The sequence below is a fragment of the Macrobrachium nipponense genome, chromosome 38 (genome assembly GCF_015104395.2).
Source record: "Macrobrachium nipponense isolate FS-2020 chromosome 38, ASM1510439v2, whole genome shotgun sequence".
In the NCBI taxonomy this organism is placed as follows: Eukaryota; Metazoa; Arthropoda; class Malacostraca; order Decapoda; family Palaemonidae; genus Macrobrachium; species Macrobrachium nipponense.
Genome location: NC_061098.1, coordinates 60,970,242 through 60,990,241, shown reverse-complemented (window position 1 = coordinate 60,990,241; position 20,000 = coordinate 60,970,242).

Sequence of the window (20,000 nt, the reverse complement as noted above, 5' to 3'; positions counted from 1 at the left end):
ATATATCCTGTCCTAAGATACCATTAATAGCATTTACGTGACCTAGAATAATAGAGTCTATAAATACGTTAATAGGAACGAAAATGATGTCCAGCCCTGATACTGTTTATATCCAATCATATTTTAGTCGAAATCTGACTAACGAAAGATAGATAATCTGCGAGTTATACAGTAAATGCTGAAAATGAAAAATAAACAAAAATTGTTTTCTCTCCCGTTGGATTTAAATGGTAAGTAGACTTGTGGCTAGATCGATGGCATCAAAATCAATTTGAAACTGCCAATACAGTGCGAAGTCCTCAGAGTCTGCCGGAGGGGATTTGAGGGCGAGAGAGAGAGAGAGAGAGAGAGAGAGAGAGAGGGTGGTCGAGGAAAGGAGGATATGATGCAAAGGATGTAGATGGAGAGATTTGAACGGAAGATGAGTTATTGGCTTTGGTGACAAGGAGAGAGAGAGAGAGAGAGAGAGAGAGAGAGAGAGAGAGAGAGAGATGGAAGAGTGGTTGAGGAAAGGAGAGTATGAAGCAAAAGAGAGCAGAGATTGAAACGGAAGGATAAGGTTGGCTTTGGTGACAAGGAGAGAGAGAGAGAGAGAGAGAGAGAGAGAGAGAGAGAGAGAGAGAGAACACATTTGCTTTTAACGTTTAGCGTCTACAAAATTTTAAACGTTTCTATGGGGATATTATTGGGTTAACATTTCTTTATATATAGACGTAGATATATAAAACAAAAAAGTTAGCAGGCGACATCTTAAAGGTGCTTCCTGATAAACGTCAACTGCACGAGAAAGGAGGAAAGGAAAAGAGAAAGTTTGGATAGAGGGAAAGGAAAAGAGAAACAGCGTGAAACGGAAAGAGCGAAAAAATTGAGACGAAGTGAATAAATGAGTTGGGGAAAAATTTAACTTAAGTGGAAAATGGAAAAGTGAAGAAAGTGATTCGAAAAGAAAAAGAGAGATGAAGTGAGAGTGGTAAAAAGAAAGTGGAAAAGGGAAATGAAGTTAAAAGAAGAAGTGGCAAAGAAGTGAAGTTGATAGGAAGAAGAGGAAGACACTATACTTACCATCTCTCTCTCTCTTCCCCCTAAGTAAACGTTCCGTCTTTGAACCGGAACAAAGCAGAAGAGAGAGAGAGAGAGAGAGAGAGAGAGAGAGAGAGAGAGAGAGATGAAAAGGTTAAAGCGAAATACAGACTCGGGAAACAAACTGCACAAACAAAACCTTTCGGTTCCCTTTGAAATGTGAGAGAGAGAGAGAGAGAGAGGTGAATGGGAAACTGTGGTGATGTAGAAACCTGTTCTTACCTTTCGTTGAGATAAGTCTCGGTGTTTTGTTTTTAACATTGTGTGTGTGTTGTGAGAGAGAGAGAGAGAGAGAGAGAGAGAGAGAGAGAGAGAGAGAGAGAGAGAGAGAGTGGGGGGCAACAAACCCCTTGGCTAATAATAAAATCTGTAAATTGTTTTTGTAAATCCTTTTGAGATAGAGAGAAATTGTTTTCCGTCTTATTTAGCGAGAGAGAGAGAGAGAGAGAGAGAGAGAGAGAGAGAGAGCTCTATCCCAAAAAGACTTAAAAACTTTTCCACACCCTTTATCACACAAGAAAATTGAATTGGTCACACGAATACTAAGATTTCTACGTGCTCGTTGTTTCTGTATCTACAGGAAAACACGATATCGATTGAGTTTTACTGTACGACCATTTTGTGTGTGTGTGTGTGTGTATACAAATGTGTCTTGTGTATACAAATGCATATATTATAATATGGATGTTTTATTACTTTTCTTAAAATGAGAAACTGATTATTGAAGATAATTAACTTTTGTCATTTTTCAAATAACATTTCCTTGATTTAATGCCGAATTTACATGCATTAGTTGTAGTTTTTATCTTATTTTGCCCTGAGAAAATTAATGTACTTATTTTTAAACTGATTTTTCCTCCCTCTTCTTAAGGTGAAAAACTAATCACAGGAGACAATTTGATTTTGTTATTTTATGAAACAATATTGCTGTTTTTAATGCCTAAGTTGCATGTATAAACTCTATAGTTTTTTTGCGAAAATGCAATAGAATTTTTAGTCTTATTCTGTCTTGAGAAAACAAATGGATATATTATTTTATATAGATATTTTCCTCCTCTTCTCAATGTGTGAAACGAATTGTTGAAGATAATTTTTTTTTATTTTTTTTCCACCAGAGACTATTTCTGTTTTAAATGCCTAATTTACATAATTTAGTTTTTCCTGTTTTTGAATAAATTTGACGCAAGAATTGCATATCAGAATTATGTGTAACGTGCTTTAAAAAAAAGCACAGCCTCCTACAGTGCAATGGTGAAAATTTCCTGAAATAAATGATAAACATAAGTATTATATGTTTCGCAATACGTGCATTCTCTATCCTGTTAAATGTAGTTGTAATTGCTTTGCAATATTAAAAGAACTAAGATTGCAGATATTAATCCAATGTAAATAGTTGAGAAATAAAACAGTTGAAATTTCTCTCTCTCTCTCATGATCCGCTAGGCAACACCATGTTCCCTGAACCTCATTACTGTAAATTAATACCAATTTCCAAACAAACCGAAAACTTGAATAAATTCAGTATTCTTTTGATACAACTTACAACTTAGAACTACTTGTAGTTTTATGTTGTCCGAAACAACAGCAATACAACCTAAACAGAGAGAGAGAGAGAGAGAGAGAGAGAGAGAGTCTTGCAGTACATCTTTAACCGGTTGGACGATGTGAAAGAAAATCGAATAGACATTTTCGGGGCATCACGCCTCTTTATTACAAGGCAGAGAGAGAGAGAGAGAGAGAGAGAGAGAGAGAGAGAGACCACCGCAAGGTCCTCATTGGCTCATGAGAGAGAGAGAGAGAGAGAGAGAGAGAGAGAAGGGGGATGGGGAGAGTATGATTAAATCTTTGCAGAGTATAAGATTGAGAATATTGATAATTCGTATTTTATATTTTAATGGACGACAAGGTGGATCTGTTTACAAGACTTTGAAATCTGATTGCCGAGATATAAGAGTTTTTGTAAGAATTTCCTTCGGTTAAAAATTTACTACTTTTTGTTCTAACTTCTTTACATCTTCTTCATAGTAAAATGCCAACAGATATTCTGAGTGAAGTCATGTGAGCCAATGCATGGAACTATACTCTGTTTTTTTCCATCTGTCCATCTGCCTGTGGTGTTTTCGCATGGTAACACTGCGTCCGGGCCTTTAAATAGTTACGCTATGTGTAAGTTTTAGGTACATAAAAGGATATCTTGGTTTACATTTGCAACTGAAAAGTGTTTTAATAATTTACTGTATGCGAATTACACCGTTAATATTCAAAATAGGATATTATTTAAAGCCATGCGTAAACACCACAGGCGGATGGACAGATGGAAAAAATCAGTATAGGCTTAGGTGTTTTGCTTGTTTACGGTACGAGTATGTGTATCTCAAGAGTAGTGTTTTCATGTTGGCATCATTTTTGTCACAGAAAGAAAGTATTCGCACCTCCGCCAATCCATAGAATAAATACCCTCGGGTAAACGCAATAGCCTGAGTGAGGAATTTCCCTTCATGGGACCAAAAGGAAACTTCAGTATTAAATCTAGCTATGATTTTATATTACATTTATTCGTTATCATTGTATTACCACGTCACATTTCTGTGTTACGAAGAGTTAGCAATGTCATTATGTCACGTCTTAGTATGTTACATACAACAAATGATTAGTCATTTTAATAGAGAACCAGTTTTTGATTACTTATGATTTCATCACATACATGACTGTAAATATGCACGTCAACTTTTGAGAAACATCTAATGAAAGTTTTAGCAAATGCCGCACAAAAGTTAGGTATTGTTCGTAAGGCTACAAAAAATCAATGCAACCTGTTTCAGGTCATATGTACTTCCTTTGCTGGAATGCTGTTCTCCTGTGTGGACGTCTGCTTCTGCCAGAGATTGATTTCTTTTTAGATTGAGTGGTTCGTGGTGATAGGTTTCTGTTGCCTAACATGACCAATGTTCTTAATATATGACTAACAACATCCAAGAAGGGTTGAGAAAGGAAAGCCGGTTGGTGACGCCGCTGTTTCTAACTGTATTCTGTTTAAATTCTTACAACAAACGATGACAACAAGTCATCTGACAATCTTACAGGATCACAAAACAGTAACAATCAATTATCCACAAATTTCTTACTCAACAATTACAAAGGCAAATCACTCAAATTAAAGCAATACAATACAATTAATAATAATGCAGTGTTTCAATAAACTTAGATTATTTAATAAAATTCATAATTCAAATAACATTAAAGAAAACGTTGAAACAGCAAATTAAATGGCATACTCAACTAAATAAACAAGTAAAGCCTTTCACAAAGTTAATTCCAACAACCAGCAACGGAGGGTCTCTTGTTTTTCACTTTTTCACAAGTATTAAAACTGAGATCTTTCACATTCACAATTGATCCCTGATCCCCTTTATCATCTGCCGAGAGCAACCGGATTCGCTGAACAGCAGCACCAATATGTAGTAAATGTGCCTCGCTGTCGAACTTCTCCAAAGTTCCAGAGGTTCTTTATTCCTCACACCGTTGGGCTGTGGAACAACTCCCCGCAGGATGTCGTGCGGTTAGAACTCCAGAGGTTCAAGCGACAATACAATGCGTTATTACTCTAATAATGTTCGTCTTGCATTTCAATACATTTTCGTCTAATTATTATTTGATTTATTTTTTCTTTTGTAATAAGTATCGTCCGTGAGCTTGTTCCATATGAATAGGTTTTATCTGCTGAATAATAATAATAATAATAATAATAATAATAATTCCAAATATATAATAATAATAATAATAATAATAATAATAATAATAATAATAATAATAATAATAATAATAATAATAATAATGTGAGTGTTACAGTCACACACAAACGTCCACACAGCTAAGTTAATAACAACCACATCAATTTTGGAAATGTCTTTTCTCACCGATTCGGGAAGTTCCCGAAACCGATGAATTGGACCACGGATTGGAGTTATAGTTGAGATCGCCCTTCAATTTCCAGGGAGATGTGGACAGGTAATCTTCCGAGCTGATTCCCCTAGAGGGGTGTTTTCTCCTCCCGTCCCGTCAAATGCTGTCGCCGCGAGTGTCGCTCCGCGTCGCCAGAACTACAGAGATTTCCCTGGCTGTCGGAGACACCGGAGAACTGCTGCTTGCGAGAAGTATAGAGGAAAGCGACAACTTTACAGACAGGAATGAGGTTGGATAAAGATATCCGATGAAATGATTAAATTCAGTGGTCTTTGGAGGCAATATTTTGTAGAAAATGCCCTGCCAACTACTTTATCATTATCGACAAGAGCTTGATCAGATATTTCATGTAAAATCTGTATCCCTAGAACAGGGTACAAACTAGTCCTCATTTTCTAAAAAAGGCCTTTCCAAAAAGGTAAATCACTGGCAAGTTAAAATTACAATTCTTATCTTTTGTAACTCTACGTAGATTTGATGCAGAATGAATTTCTATAACATCCATACAAATCCATCCATCCAGTGCCTTTCCCCAACTCCAAATCCTGCCACAGGCGCGCAAAGAGCTATACAGACGACCATCATCGATTCGCGTGTAAATACCCATATTCCCGAAGACATTCAAGAGATTCCACATTCATGTGTTCTGTCAGCATTGTTCGGCCTGTTTGCCGCCCGAGGTTTTCAGTGTCGCCTGAAAGTTAATTTCCAGAGATAATTGAATTTCTTTGTGGTGACCAGTTCCATCACCAGGCGACTTTGTTTGTCCAACTTGTTGTTGCCTGATGCTTTGTCCGTAGGAAGTAAGCCTGAAGCAAAGTCTTCGGAGCGCCGTTGCTATACTACTCCTGACGCGAAACATTTACGACAACAATTGGGAGCCCAGAGAATTAAAGAATAGGCTTCTGAAGGAGCGCTCTTATATTCTTTTTCTTCTTGTAAGGAACTAACACGAAATGGCAAAGAGAACCCCGAAAACCCATAATGGCCGGTACAAAAGGAAAACATTTCTATAATTTTTTCTAAGGGAGGGACATAATGTTTGCTTGGCTTACCACAAAGTAATTTCATTTCAGTCTTGTAGTTTAATATATATATATAATATATATATATATATATATATATATTATTAATTAAAATTTATTTAAAATATATATGTATATATATATGTAATAATAATATATATATGTATATATATATCTATATATATAAATTAAGTATAATAGATTAATATATTAAGTATATATTATTAAATAATATATATATATTATAATAATATATTTTATATATATCTAATATATAAATAATATATATATATATTTATATATAAAGGTAAACAGAACTAGAAATTGAATTTTGGGAAAGTATGTTTTTGTTTGTCATGTGCCGTTGGTCATTGGAAGGAATATTTAGTAATAGGCGTTCTGCAGATTTTTTATATGTGCTGTAATACTTTCCGCTTATTCTGTTCCAATCTGGTTTCTACTCCAGTTCTCCAGCGTTACTGGTAGATGTGTCATATCCTTTACTTTTGCAATGAAGGATTCTCAAAGAATCACTTTGTTCTATGACATTGGAAAAGAACTACCTATTGAATCTAATCAATGTCGATTCTAAAACCCTAATTCTTAGTCCGTCTCTGAATGTTGCCAGTGGAGAGGATTTTAGAATACTGACAAGGCCCAGAAACGAACAAGAGCTTCGGGTTTTAACTTACTTATTAAATTTGATATGCCAATCTGAAACCTTAATGGCAGTTTGTTTCCATTGTGCATTTTGTAAGTTTTCTCTCGATGTATCTTAACAAATTGTTCAGTTTTAGGTGCATTTTAGTTTTCTGTAAAAGAAAACTATTGAGACGGCTCTTTGCTTGTCTGTCCACACTTAATATGTTCGCCCTCAGATCTTAAAAAACTACTGAGACTAGAGGGCTGCAAATTGGTGTGTTGATTAGCCTCCAATCATCAAACATACCAAATTGCCTCTGTAGTTTTCATTTTATTTAAAGTTAAGGTTAGCCATTATCATGCGTCTGGCACCCCTATAGCTAAAAAGGCTACTACCGGGCCGTGGCTGCGACTTTCGTACAGCATTATACGCTGTACAGAAAACTTTATTGCTCCGAAGAAATTTCGGATAATTTTTTATACTAGTTTTCGTTAGCCTCTACACCCATACAATCCATTTCTCTGTCGAAAACGAGACAACAGAGGCCTTCCTACCTTCCTGTCTTCCTTCTGTCCTTTCTTGCAGTTTTATTCCAGTTACCTGGAATCTCCCTCCTCCTCCTCCTCCTCCTGCGCCTCCTCCTTCGTACATTGCCCTTAAAAGGTCAGTCACCCGTCCCCCAAGCCCTCTCAAGCCCAGGTGTTTTTGCCATTTGAAGGTGCGCCTCCGAGGGCCAATCTGCTTTTCCCTGACTTGGTCTGAGCGAACGTCGCGTCTCTCTTCAAAGAGTCTTGCGTCCTCGACTTCATTCTTGAACGACTTTCGAGGCGCTTTCGTTTTGGCATTCAGTTGATTTTGAATGTAAATTTTGGTTAATCTCTACTGCAAATGGTTTATTTATTTATTCATTTATTAATTGTGTCCTTGTTATCTTCTCTCTGTAATATGTATCTCTTTTTTCTGTCTATACTAATATATGTCAGTTGGTTACCTTCATATATCTTGCGTATTATTCCAAACATCAGTTTTATCTTACTAACATCTCTATAACTCTTTTATAATTATTGTTTACTTCTTTCTTTCTGATATTTCCATTACATTTTCTATCTTCATCTTTTCCTTTCTTCCTTTGTATTTGCAATTGAAAAAAAACACAACTTCATAAAAAGCCCCAGATCTCACTTTATGTATAAAGTTCGCATTAGTAAGTCACGTCCGTGTGAGGTAATGTAATCCCTCTTCCGAATAACTCTCCCCTTGATTGATAACCCCCTTTAAATCCACCACCTGTTGCACTACTTCCTCTTCAGTTAATTATCGTCCTTCTTGTCACCTTTTGCATTTTGATTCCGGATACAAAGGTCTCCCAACAATGCACAGCGTTAGCCTTCATTTCATCTCTCTCTCTCTCTCTCTCTCCTCTCCTTCTCATCTGCTCGTCTCTCGTCTCTCTCCTCTCTCTTTTCCTCTCTTCTCTCTCTCCTGTCTTTCTCTGTGCCTTCCTTGAAAATTTAGTATTATTTTTTTTTAGTTTTTTTTTTTTAGTAACATTTTTATTATTCAGAATAATATTATTTGTAGTAGAATATGAGTCAGTATTGTTATGACTTCAAAACACATACTTACTCTAAATGAACAGCGCAGCTTCAATAATAAGATTACGAGTGAAGTAAGGTATTAAAATGAAAGGTTTATGTGTTCGCATTGCAGCCAAAGCCCCTGAGGACTGTTGCCTAATTAAACTGACTTTTAGTTTCAGTAACGTGCCTCTACTCCTATGCAAAATGCATTTTTATTGCATTCTGATGCATTTTGATATATTTCAACGGATTTTCCATTCGTCTTCCTGTTTTTTTTTAAATCAAATGTATAATTAAAATTTATGGGTTTTAATCTTATGATATTAAACATTTTATCAATGCACATAACTTTCGTAACTAAGATCTTGATTTGTAATTTTTTTTTAACTGAATTTCAATGTCCAGAAAGAAGAAAATTATTGAATTGCTTTATTTATTTTAAGGGGGGTGGGAAGTAGGGGTCGGCGGTAATCTTGCCCAAAGTCGTCCATGTGGAAATTAATCTAAAGTTTTCAAAAGTCCATCAATGTAATCGCTATTGATGTTCCCAAGCAAAAAAAGAAGCAGGACAATTGCAGAGATCTAAGACGATTTTTCTTAGTTGGGCCATAAAGTCAATAAAATATGTAAAATTTTAGTTACATTTTAAGTTTTAGTAAGAAATATTGAAACGTACTGAATTTTAGATTAATGAAGTGTTATTTGTTTGAAACTAATCGATATGTATCGTTGTTATAAAACTTATAAAATAATGCCGTTCAGGTATTGAGTTTTAAACCAATCAAGCATAAATATTTGTGGTAAATCATTCGATATGTTTTTGAGCATAAAAGGTGGACAATTTGTAAATTTAACGTAGTACTTCATAATAATAGGGAAATATATTGATACTAAGAGGGAAATGTGTCACAGCTTTTGAAAAACCACTTTTATTTCTTTAATGGCGAAAAAACGGACAGCGTTTACTAAATATTATGTAAATGCTTTGCCTTGAAGGGCTTTGAAAGCTTAGGAGTAGGTACCCCTAAATGGTCTTATGAAATAGATATTAGGCTTCTTTTGTCATTCCCTAAAGTATACGGAGCATTTATTTTTACTCAAGATATCCCAAAACGAAAAAGGGAAATGAGGAATGTGAAGAATTGGAAAACGGTTGGATTAACTAATTACTTTGGTTATCATTAATGACGGATATAGAATTACCATTTCCTTTAGAGAAACGACAGAAGAAGAAGAAGAAGAAGAAGATGTCTTTAACGAACCCGTGTAACCGTACGCCTTACCCCAATGACTAAGATTAAAGGGAAAATCATTAGCAATTACCGGCACGAGGGAGGGAACTTCTTTATATATCATCGGCGCGATTTGCCGTCGGAATCCGCGAAGAAGGCGAACGTACGCTGGACGGAGGCGCGGTTATCGCCCTTACGGTTCGCCGGAGGGAGAAAAAACAAGAGAGAGAGAGAGAGAGGAGAGAGAGAGAGAGAGAGAGAGGTCTCGGTGACAGATTCGACGTTCTTAAAGGCGAAGATTCAATATCAAAAGAACTTACCGACGTCCTTATAACACGGAAGGATGTTTGAGGCCAGGTGAGACCGGCGTCCGTAAGGACGAAGGACTCGCGTGGAATAAAGAGGCGATTCGTCCTTACGGAAGCGGAGAAATCCGGCCTCGCCTCGATACACCGGGAGTTGTTAATAGTCAAAGTTGCTTAATTAGCGTGGATTTAATCCCACTTAGGAGAGCAAAGCCTTATGAGGGTTACATAGGATGGAAAGGCGATAGGATCGGTTCCTATGGGTCCTATGGAAAATACATATGCGTCAAATGTGATACTGATACACGCGAAAGTCCATACTTGCACAGGTATACATATTCCAATATCGGTCTATATCCATACAATTATACGTTCGGGAAATTTGACTTAGGTACTAAACTATCTCGTCATAATGTTTTTTTGTCTTTGATTATTATGATTATAAAAAAATCTATTTAAAGAATATTTTTATAAACTTTTTTCCAAACATTCCATGAGTGATTTGATATGGCAGAGATTGGTCTCATGTCTAACATTTATACTTTAATTATAATCTTTAAGGGATTTAAGTTTAGCAAAAGTATGTCCAGCGTTTAAAGTTCAAGATCAACATTTTTGGAGATTTGGATGCTCCAGTACCGGTTATAGATTGTAGTATTTTCTCGACAATATTTACTTCCAAATGTGACCTTGAAAGATTAGAGCCCAAGGTCACTGACTTTTGAGTGTCTAAATGATGCGTCATAGCCAAGTTGGAGAGGTCTCTTAATATATTATATATATATATATATAATATATATATATATATACATATAATATATATAATATATATATATATATATATATATATATGTGTGTGTGTGTGTGTGTTTGTGTGCAGAGAGAGAGAGAGAGATGAGAGAGAGAGAGAGAGAGAGGAGAGAGAGAGAGAGCAACAAACATGCGCGAATGTTTGCGTTCAGGTATGCTTTGTTTTGTATATATGATTAAGACCTTCCAGTCTCAGAATTTCCAAGAAGTCAGTATGAATTTGGCACGAATATTTCCTAGAAGAATTTTGAAATAAAAACTAAGAAATACAAGTGCCAAAACCTGCTACATCTATTTTAAAAAAAAAACGAGAAACGGAATTACAGAATAATTCAAATAATCTGCATAATGCCCAAATCAAAGTTAGTTCCAAGTCGCGAGTTAATTGATATCCACCCCGAGAAATATTTCATATATGTCACACAGACGGATTACACGCACCAGCAGCTGCTGCTGCCTTCCTCCGAATATCTCAGTAGATGAATCAGAAAGTTTGTGATGCGTTAAAAATGTCCTTCCTCCTCCTCCTCCTCCGCCTCCTCCTCCTCCTCCTCCTCCTTCTCCAGAGATCCTATGGTGCGAAGAGACGAAATTAAACTGATAGAAAGTTAGGGTTTGTAAGGGTCGTCTTTCTCTTTCTGATGCTGACGCCGCGTTTGTGTGTAGATGTCGATGTTAATGTATTTATTCTGGCTGCTGCCGTTTCTGTTGACTTGTGAGACTGCAAAGGCCCTGTTCTTGTTCCCCTTAGGGGCTAAGTGCCGCCAGTGCATCGAAAGTCTTGCACTGTATCTATTGCTTGAAGGTTTTCGCAGTTTCGGCCACTAGCTGCACCCAATGTTTCAGCCTTGTACTTGACCGCCATTTCGTCTTCGGTTCTGCCATCTTGCTGTCCGACCGCTCCAACTTCTTTCCCTTTTCAAGCCCTGGATGGCTGGAAGTGTGCGCCAGTGCTTGGCTTTTTAGCCAAAGTTTCATAAATCCGACTAGTCCTGTTTTTGTGTATTGTTTTGACTGCGGTTTAGATTATTTGTGTGGCTGAAGCTCTGTTGTTCATATGATCTTACAAGGATTCTTGAGTGACGTGTACTTGAATGTCAGTGATGAGTCTTGTTATTGACCTTATAAAGTCATTTCAAGACAGCCGAGTAGATTTTGAAATTATTTAGTCATTTCAAGAAGTAGTCGAGTGTTTATTGAAATTATGAATTCGTTTAAAGTAGCAGTCGAGTGGTTATTGAAATTAAGAAGTCATTTATAGTCGCAGTCGAGTGGTTATTGAAATTATAAATTCCATTTTTAAAGTCAACAGTTCGAGTTGGTTATTGAAATTAATAAATTCCATTTCAAAGTCACAGTCGAGTGGTTATTGAAATTATAAATTCATTTAAAAGTCGCAGTCCGAGTAGTTATTGAAAATTATATGGTTAAATTTCATTTAAAGTCGCAGTCAAGTGGTTATTGAAAATTATAAATTCATTTAAAGATTCGCAGGTGCCGAGTGGTTTTATTGAAATTATGAATTCGTTTGTAAAGTCGCAGTCGCGAGTGGGTTATTGAACTTATATAATTCATTTAAAAGTCACAGTGCGAGTGGTTATTGAAATTTATAAATTCGTTTAAAGTCGCAGTTCGAGTGGGTTATCGGAAATTATAAATTGTCATTTAAAGTCGCAGTCGAGTGGTTTATTGAAATTATAAAGTTCATTTTAAAGTTACAGTCGAGTGGTTATTGAAAATTATAATTCATTCTTTAAAGTCGCAGTCGAGTGGTTATTGAAATTATAAATTCGTTTAAAGTCGCAGTCGAGTGGTTATTGAAATTATAAATTCGTTTAAAGTCGCAGTCGAGTGGTTATTGAAATTATAAATTCGTTTAAAGTCATCGGTGGGTTTTGAAATTATAAATTCATAAAGTCCATCGAGTGGTTATTGAAATTATAAATTCATTTAAAGTCGCAGTCGAGTGGTTATTGAAATTATAAATTCGTTTAAAGTCGCAGTCGAGTGGTTATTGAAATTATAAATTAAATTCAGTTTAGCAGTCGCATTGTTGTCGAGTGGTTATTGAAATTATAAATTCATTTGTTTAAAGAAAGTCGATTCTTATTTTTTAAACCTTTGTGTCGAGTGTTATTGAAAATTATAAATTCATTTAAAGTCGCAGTCGAGTGGTTTTGAAACTTATAAATTTAAATCAATTAGAGTCGCAGTTCGAGTTGTTAAATTGAAACAAATATATTGTTTAACAGTTCTTTAGTCGAAAGTGCTGTTATTGGAAATTATAAAGAAATCATTTTTTATGTCAAACATCAGTGGTTATTGAAATTATAAATTCGTTTAAAGTCGGCAGTCGATTGGTTATTGAAATTTAATTCGTTTAGTTCGAGTCATGGTTATTGAAATTATAAATTCGTTTAAAGTCGCAGTCAAGTGGTTATTGAAATTATTCATTCAAATTTAAAGTAAAACAAAGTTCGAGTGGTTATTGAAATTATAAATTCGTTTAAAGTCACAGTCGAGTGGTTATTGAAATTATAAATTCATTTAAAGTCACAGTCGAGTGGTTATTGAAATTATAAATTCGTTTAAAGTCGCAGTCGAGTGGTTATTGAAATTATAAATTCATTTAAAGTCGCAGTCGAGTGGTTATTGAAATTATAAATTCATTTAAAGTCACAGTCGAGTGGTTATTGAAATTATAAATTCGTTTAAAGTCGCAGTCGAGTGGTTTTATTGAATTAAAATTGTATAAATTCATTTAAAGTCGCAGTCGAGTGGTTATTGAAATTATAAATTCATTTAAAGTCGCAGTCGAGTGGTTATTGAAATTATAAATTCGTTTAAAGTCGCAGTCGATGGTTATTGAAATTATAAATTCATTTAAAGTCGCAGTCAATGTATTGAAATTATAATTCGTTTAAAGTCACAGTCGAGTGGTTATTGAAATTATAAATTCATTTAAAGTCACAGTCGAGTGGTTATTGAAATTATAAATTCATTTAAAGTCGCAGTCGAGTGGTTATTGAAATTATAAATTCATTTAAAGTCGCAGTCGAGTGGTTATTGAAATTATAAATTCATTTAAAGTCGCAGTCGAGTGGTTTTATTGAATTATTAAATTCATTTAAAGTCGCAGTCGAGTGGTTTATTGAAAATTATAAATTCATTTAAAGTTCGCAGTCGAGTGGTTATTGAAATTATAAATTCATTTAAAGTCGCAGTCGAGTCGTTATTGAAATTATAAATTCGTTTAAAGTCGCAGTCGAGTGGTTAATGAGCTATAACTTACATCATCTGACAGTGTAAAAACAGACGATTTCATGTCTGAAAGAAATGATTGGAATTTTAGAATTTTGATTATGCTCGCTCACCTTGGCTAAATACATTTACCTCGTTATCCTGAAAGCGATTTTCCATGCAAATGCTTAATCATTTTTGTATCATGGCTAATGAATCTTTCACTCAGAATGGAAATGTGATTATACCGAACGGGGAAAAAATGTGATTATACTGAACGGAAAACTTAACAGGACTCGTCCCACTTTTTGTTTTCTTTTAGTCGAAACGAGATCGAGAAATTGTAGTAATTAAGGAAAACCAAAGTAGGAAAAAAGTTTTCTCAGTAGTAATTAAGTAAAACGAAAGCAGGAAAACGGTTCCCCAGTGGTAATTAAGGAAAACGGTTACCCAGTGGTAATTAAGGAAAACGGTTACCCAGTAGTAATTAAAGAAAACGGAGGTAGGAAGAGGTTCTTCGGTAGTAATTAATGAGAACGAAAGTAGGAAAAAGGTTCCTCAGTAATAAAGAAAACGAAAGTAGGAAAAAGGCTCCTTAGAAATAATTAAGGAAGACGGACGCATGAAAAGGCTCCTTTATTATAATAAACTTGCATTATGACTCTTTAGCAACCATAGAGGCAGATGAGGTCCAGTCAATGGCCCACTGTCTTTCTCAGGTAAATTCCAAAAAATTATTCAGACCATTGCTGTGTTTCTTCAAACTGAGCAATTTGAGAAGTACCAGATGAAGCTTATTCTTCACTGCAATACTTCACTTATTAACCAGTTAAATTTTGTTGCTTGCGCCTTTTGTATAGTTATCGCTTACTCGGGGAGTAATCCCAAAAAGGTCTGAAAACGGTGTTAAGCATATCTTAATTTAACCAGACCACTGAGCTAATTAACAGCTCTCCTAGGGTTGGCCCGAAGGATTAGATATTTTTTACGTGCCTAGGTACCAATTGGTTACTTAGCAGCCGGACATACAGCTCATTATGGGATCCGAACCACATTATATCGAGAAATAAATGTCTAATCTCCAGAAATAGATTCCTCTGGTCCCACGGTGTCAGAAAAGGGTGTTTCCCCTTAAGGTAGAGATGCAGGAATTTTAGGATAGGATATTTATAATTTATTTATTAGAATGAAAATGTAAAAAAAATAATGTATATATTCAAAAGTAAAGAAATATTATTATTTCTAATAAAATATATAGTATTTTTTTCATTTCGTTGGTGAAACCATTGGTTAGCTGTTTGTAGAATTTTAATTTAGTTGATGTTATGAATTTAGGCTATGTTTCTGTTCAATTGTTTTGTTTCCACTTATAACTTAGAAAATATGAACGTGTTTAATTTGTGCCCTTTTTATTTGATCCTTTAGTTGGTATGAGTAATACTAATTATGAGTATTAATTACGAAGACCACTTTACGTTAAGTTAGGAATATAATGTTTGCAACTTGTGCGTCAGTGGAAAATGTTTCACGCGTCCCGAGTAAGCTGGAGGTCGGGTCACGCCTTGTTGCTTTACAATTTGATTTCCCCTTTTTGTTAAGATCATCTCTGCCCTGACCAACGCCATCATCTTGAATTATCCTCATCATTCCGAGGCCAGTTTCCACCGTCATTCCTTCACTGCTCTCTTTACACTCCCATACAATGGGAGTCCAGCTGGACCTCGGCATAATAATCCCTTCATTGCGCTGGCGTTCAAACGGGGAGGAAGTGGACTTCGAGGGTTTATGTCTAAAATTAGATACTCTGACAGATCCCTCACCTTTAGGCCGCTGCAGAGTCAGGTGTCAAGTTTTTTTATCATCTAGGAAGGTTGAGATGTCAGAAGCGGGTTTATAATATTTTCATTGGTTTGCTAGGTGCGTTCCGTGCGCTATTTGCCCGCCCTGCATGCGATTCCTAGCTGAAATGCTCCGTGCTTATTGTATGTGCGCGAGAGTTTATGATCTTATTGCCAGTTACAGTTAGATATGGGACGTGAATAACGGCGTATTCAGCTGAGTCTATGAACTTTCCTTATGGGGCGACCTTGCGTAAGACAACTGTTGATAAACAGGTACGATATACTATCAAGCTTTATCTTGTTCTCGTATGTGCAATAACAACTTGATTGATTACTGCTTTGTACACGGTTGCATCTGCTCTAACTTGCTGGGAATTTGAATTAACAGACATTTATGTTATAGGGAAATGTTTATCATTATTTAGAGTTCGTCAGACAAACCCTAACTGAATAGAGCTAGATTTTACTATTGAGATCAGCATGAAAACCAAATATCTTTTATAGTGAAAGACAGTATCGAATTAGAATATGGTAAATCCATATCTTGAAGAGCGTGTGTGTGTGTATGTATGAGAGAGAGAGAGAGAGAGAGAGAGAGAGAGAGAGAGAGAGAGAGAATCATTTGACAGGGGGAGAGACAATACCCTTCATTAGTCATTAAAATGATCACAGACATTTAATCATCCGGTATCCATCTGATCCCTTCGCCTCCTTGACACTTGTTTTACGACTGGGTGTAAAAGTCTTTTCTCGCTTTCACATGCAAACGAAATCTAATTAATTATTACAAGTAATTTGATCTTTTAATAAATAGTTCACGATACGTTAACCCTGCACTTGAGGAAACAGATGGTCAGTGAAAACCTGTAAAAAGTAAATTCTCTCATCTGTCATCTCTCTTTCTCTGCATCTTCCTCTCTTCCTCACCTACTCTCCCTTTGAGAGAAACACGGAATGAATGATAAAGGAGGCGAAAGTATTTCTTAGGGAGGGGGGAGAAGAGGGTCTCCCTTGGGATAAGATACCCCAAGGGCTGGTTTAAATGGGGATATTTGCTATGCCACTACACCATTGTGGGAACTGGTAGGGGGAACTCACAAAAGAACTTTTATCTCTTCGAAAAGCGAGAATGTATGTTGGGTGACCAAGGAGAATAGATGGAAAGGAAATTCTGTGTTCCAGGCGTGAGAAGTTCTTTGTTTTATAGAAAGTGCTATGAATTCAGCAAAGAACTGACAGCTGAATAAGGACTGATTCCAATTTAGCTGAAAAGGAGGTAAAAATCGTAGTTATTCACTGTACTGTATTTAGCTGAAAATATGAAATTGGCAGTCTCCGGGATAAAAAAATCAGCCCAAGTTCCAGTTTTTGACTGGTCTCCTTTCGCCACCCATCAGTCATGAAATTAAACAGTCATAGAGAACAGCACCCTTTTCTAAGGGCCACTTTCATCCCAAATAGGCGCTCACTAGTCTGACTTCTGTCTGTGTCCATCTGCACAAGATCGATTTCGTCATGAAAATTTCACATTCTTTTAATAAATTTGATTTTCACTTATCAAATTCTTTCCCAAATCTTCCACATCACATTTTATCCAATTTTTCTGGGGCTTTTGTTTTGTTCTCATATCCATCACAAGGACATTTTCAATTTACTCTCAAACTTGTCACATAAACCTTTCTTCACAAATACTTATTACCAACAATCTCCTTTTTACCTTAACCCTCTTTGCTTATCTTGTATCAATTCCTTTTCTGTCTTATTTTTTTTTCTCTGTCAGAACCCTGCTTTAAAGTTTATTCGGATGCTAAGTAATGCTATACTTAATATTTGTCTAAAGTTATCAGTGGTAATTTAATATGTTTTATTTCAACTTTAGATTAACACTAATTTATACGTTAGAAGTAAGCATGATTCAATATACCTTAATGACATATCTAAACTGACAGAGAAGGATTTCATATTTATGAGAAAAAGGAAATAATGTGAAGAAAGTATTGTAAGAAGCGAAAGAGTACACCACTCTCTCTCTCTCTCTCTCTCTCTCTCTCTCTCTCTCTCTCTCTCTCTCTATAAGAAGCCTGAAAACTACATACTTAATCGTCAGGCGGAGACTCGTTGAGAGAGAGAGAGAGAGAGAGAGAGAGAGAGAGAACCACATCCTCCTTTCTTTTCCACTTCACGCCTTATGTAACCCCGCCAGCAACTCTAACCTACCCTTGTTAGTAGGACACCTTTTCCACAGTGTTGAGTAACAATTTTCTTATGAGTTATTTTGTTTGTCTGTTTATTTGTATGAAATTTATAACTATTGAATCTCATCATTTTCAATGATCTCGGTAACGCATATAATCATTGTTGTTCAATATAATTTGAAATAAAGCATTACTTTAATTTTAAGCTTTATATGGCCCTTATATCCCAAATGATAATATTTTTATATCTTTCTCCAGCCTGTATTTTCTTTTGAATTAAGAATCTTACCCAAATTTAGTAATCTTGGATAACGAAAGCAACATAAAACATTCATTACATGCTCAATAAGTCCTTTGTTTCCACCCTTATGTGTAGATAATTGGTATTGTAATAAGGTCATCACTTCGTAGCACTCTAAAGAAAGGTTTGTTTATGATTGTCTCTGAAGGTCAACATTGGATAAGTTTCCACCAATAAGAAATCTATTTCGGCCCTTAAATTGTATAGACCAAATGTGCCGAATACCCCTTATATATTATTTAGATTAGAAAGGAAAACGAAAATCCGGTACTGCAAATTTTACGGAATAATGCGGTTATTAATCAGTAAAAATATTCAACTATTGTGAGCGTGTCGTTCAGAATTATGGATGGCAGAAACATCCTTTGTATATCTTATCGCTGAAAATCCGACTTCCGTCATCCAATGATTTGAATAGAACGGTAATATGAATAAAGAGTGTTTTATCAATCAGAATTATTGACAAATGAGAGCAATAATAATTTCAAACGAGAACAGAGGGAGGGTTGCTTTCGTTTGTTACAAAATTTGAATGTCGTATTTTTTGCCAAAAATTCATTTAAGGAAAGCAGTAGTGTTTTTGTAATATTTTGATCATAACTGCTTTGGCTCAGTACAATAATTATGCATTTGTGAAAATAAATAATTCATAACATCATTTTTATGAGCCTCTGCCTGTGTGACCTCATTACCGGCAGAATATGTTATTTCAGTTATGAATTTTTCCACTTGAATAAAATTTTAAGTGAGCTTACCCTTTTTTCAAAAACCCCTTTGTCACATTCTTTTAAAAAAGAACCTTTTGATATTATGCAAAAAAGATCTTTTATATTATGCGTTAAAAGCAAATTATGTAAAAGTTCGAAGTAATGTTTATTAAATCCCTAGTTAAAATGTGCCGGATTCCCTACTGATGAACATAAAAGATGACGTTTGAATAATGGGCTACGTTTTCCACGAATTCAGATAAACAAGTTCTAAAATAAAGCGTTTAGAACTAGAAATGTTTCGGAACTTATTTATGTAGGACTCGACTGTGATGAGGACGCAGAAAGTTCATTGTACATGAAGCCATCAACTCCTGTAAATTTTCTGGCAAATATGAGGGAAAATAACTTTCAGTATTTTTTAAAGTATTTTAGTTACTTTTCACCTTAGACAAAGAGTTGTTAACAAAATTGCTCATAAAAGGAAGAAAAATAAAATTCGTCTTTCTTTTGGATGCGTTTGAGGTTAGAATGAGTTTACCAAAGTGATAATCTATAATCGTTTATCAGTAATCCAAGATACGAACTTGATCCTTCTAGTTCACGGATTTATGAATAGAAAAATAAGACAGAGTTTATTAAATCCTAGTTCGTGGATTTTTCTCTTCTTGCTGAAACGTGAAAGTGCTTTTTACCTGCTTCTGATTGTGGCAATGCATGAATGAAAATATACAATATCTTTGCTATTTGTTCTCATTGTTACAATATGTTTACAGTTACGGTAATCTCTCCGAAATGAGAGTCATTTTTCCGTGACTTCTTTGAGGGCCCAAGTAAGTCATAATGCAAATGCACGTCGTAAATCAGAAGTGAATAGCATTGTTCAGTTATTTTTGTTTCGGAGATGGGTGACCGTAGCATTTTCCGGAGAAGAGGAGCATTAAAAGAGAGTTGAAAACTCCTTAAAGATATAAGACCAGCTGAGGAAGAGTCCTGGTCTGATGGTATGTTATATCCGGAGAAGCGTTTACATGTTTATCTTAAAGGAAACGTCACTGAAATACTTGGCTCTCTCTCT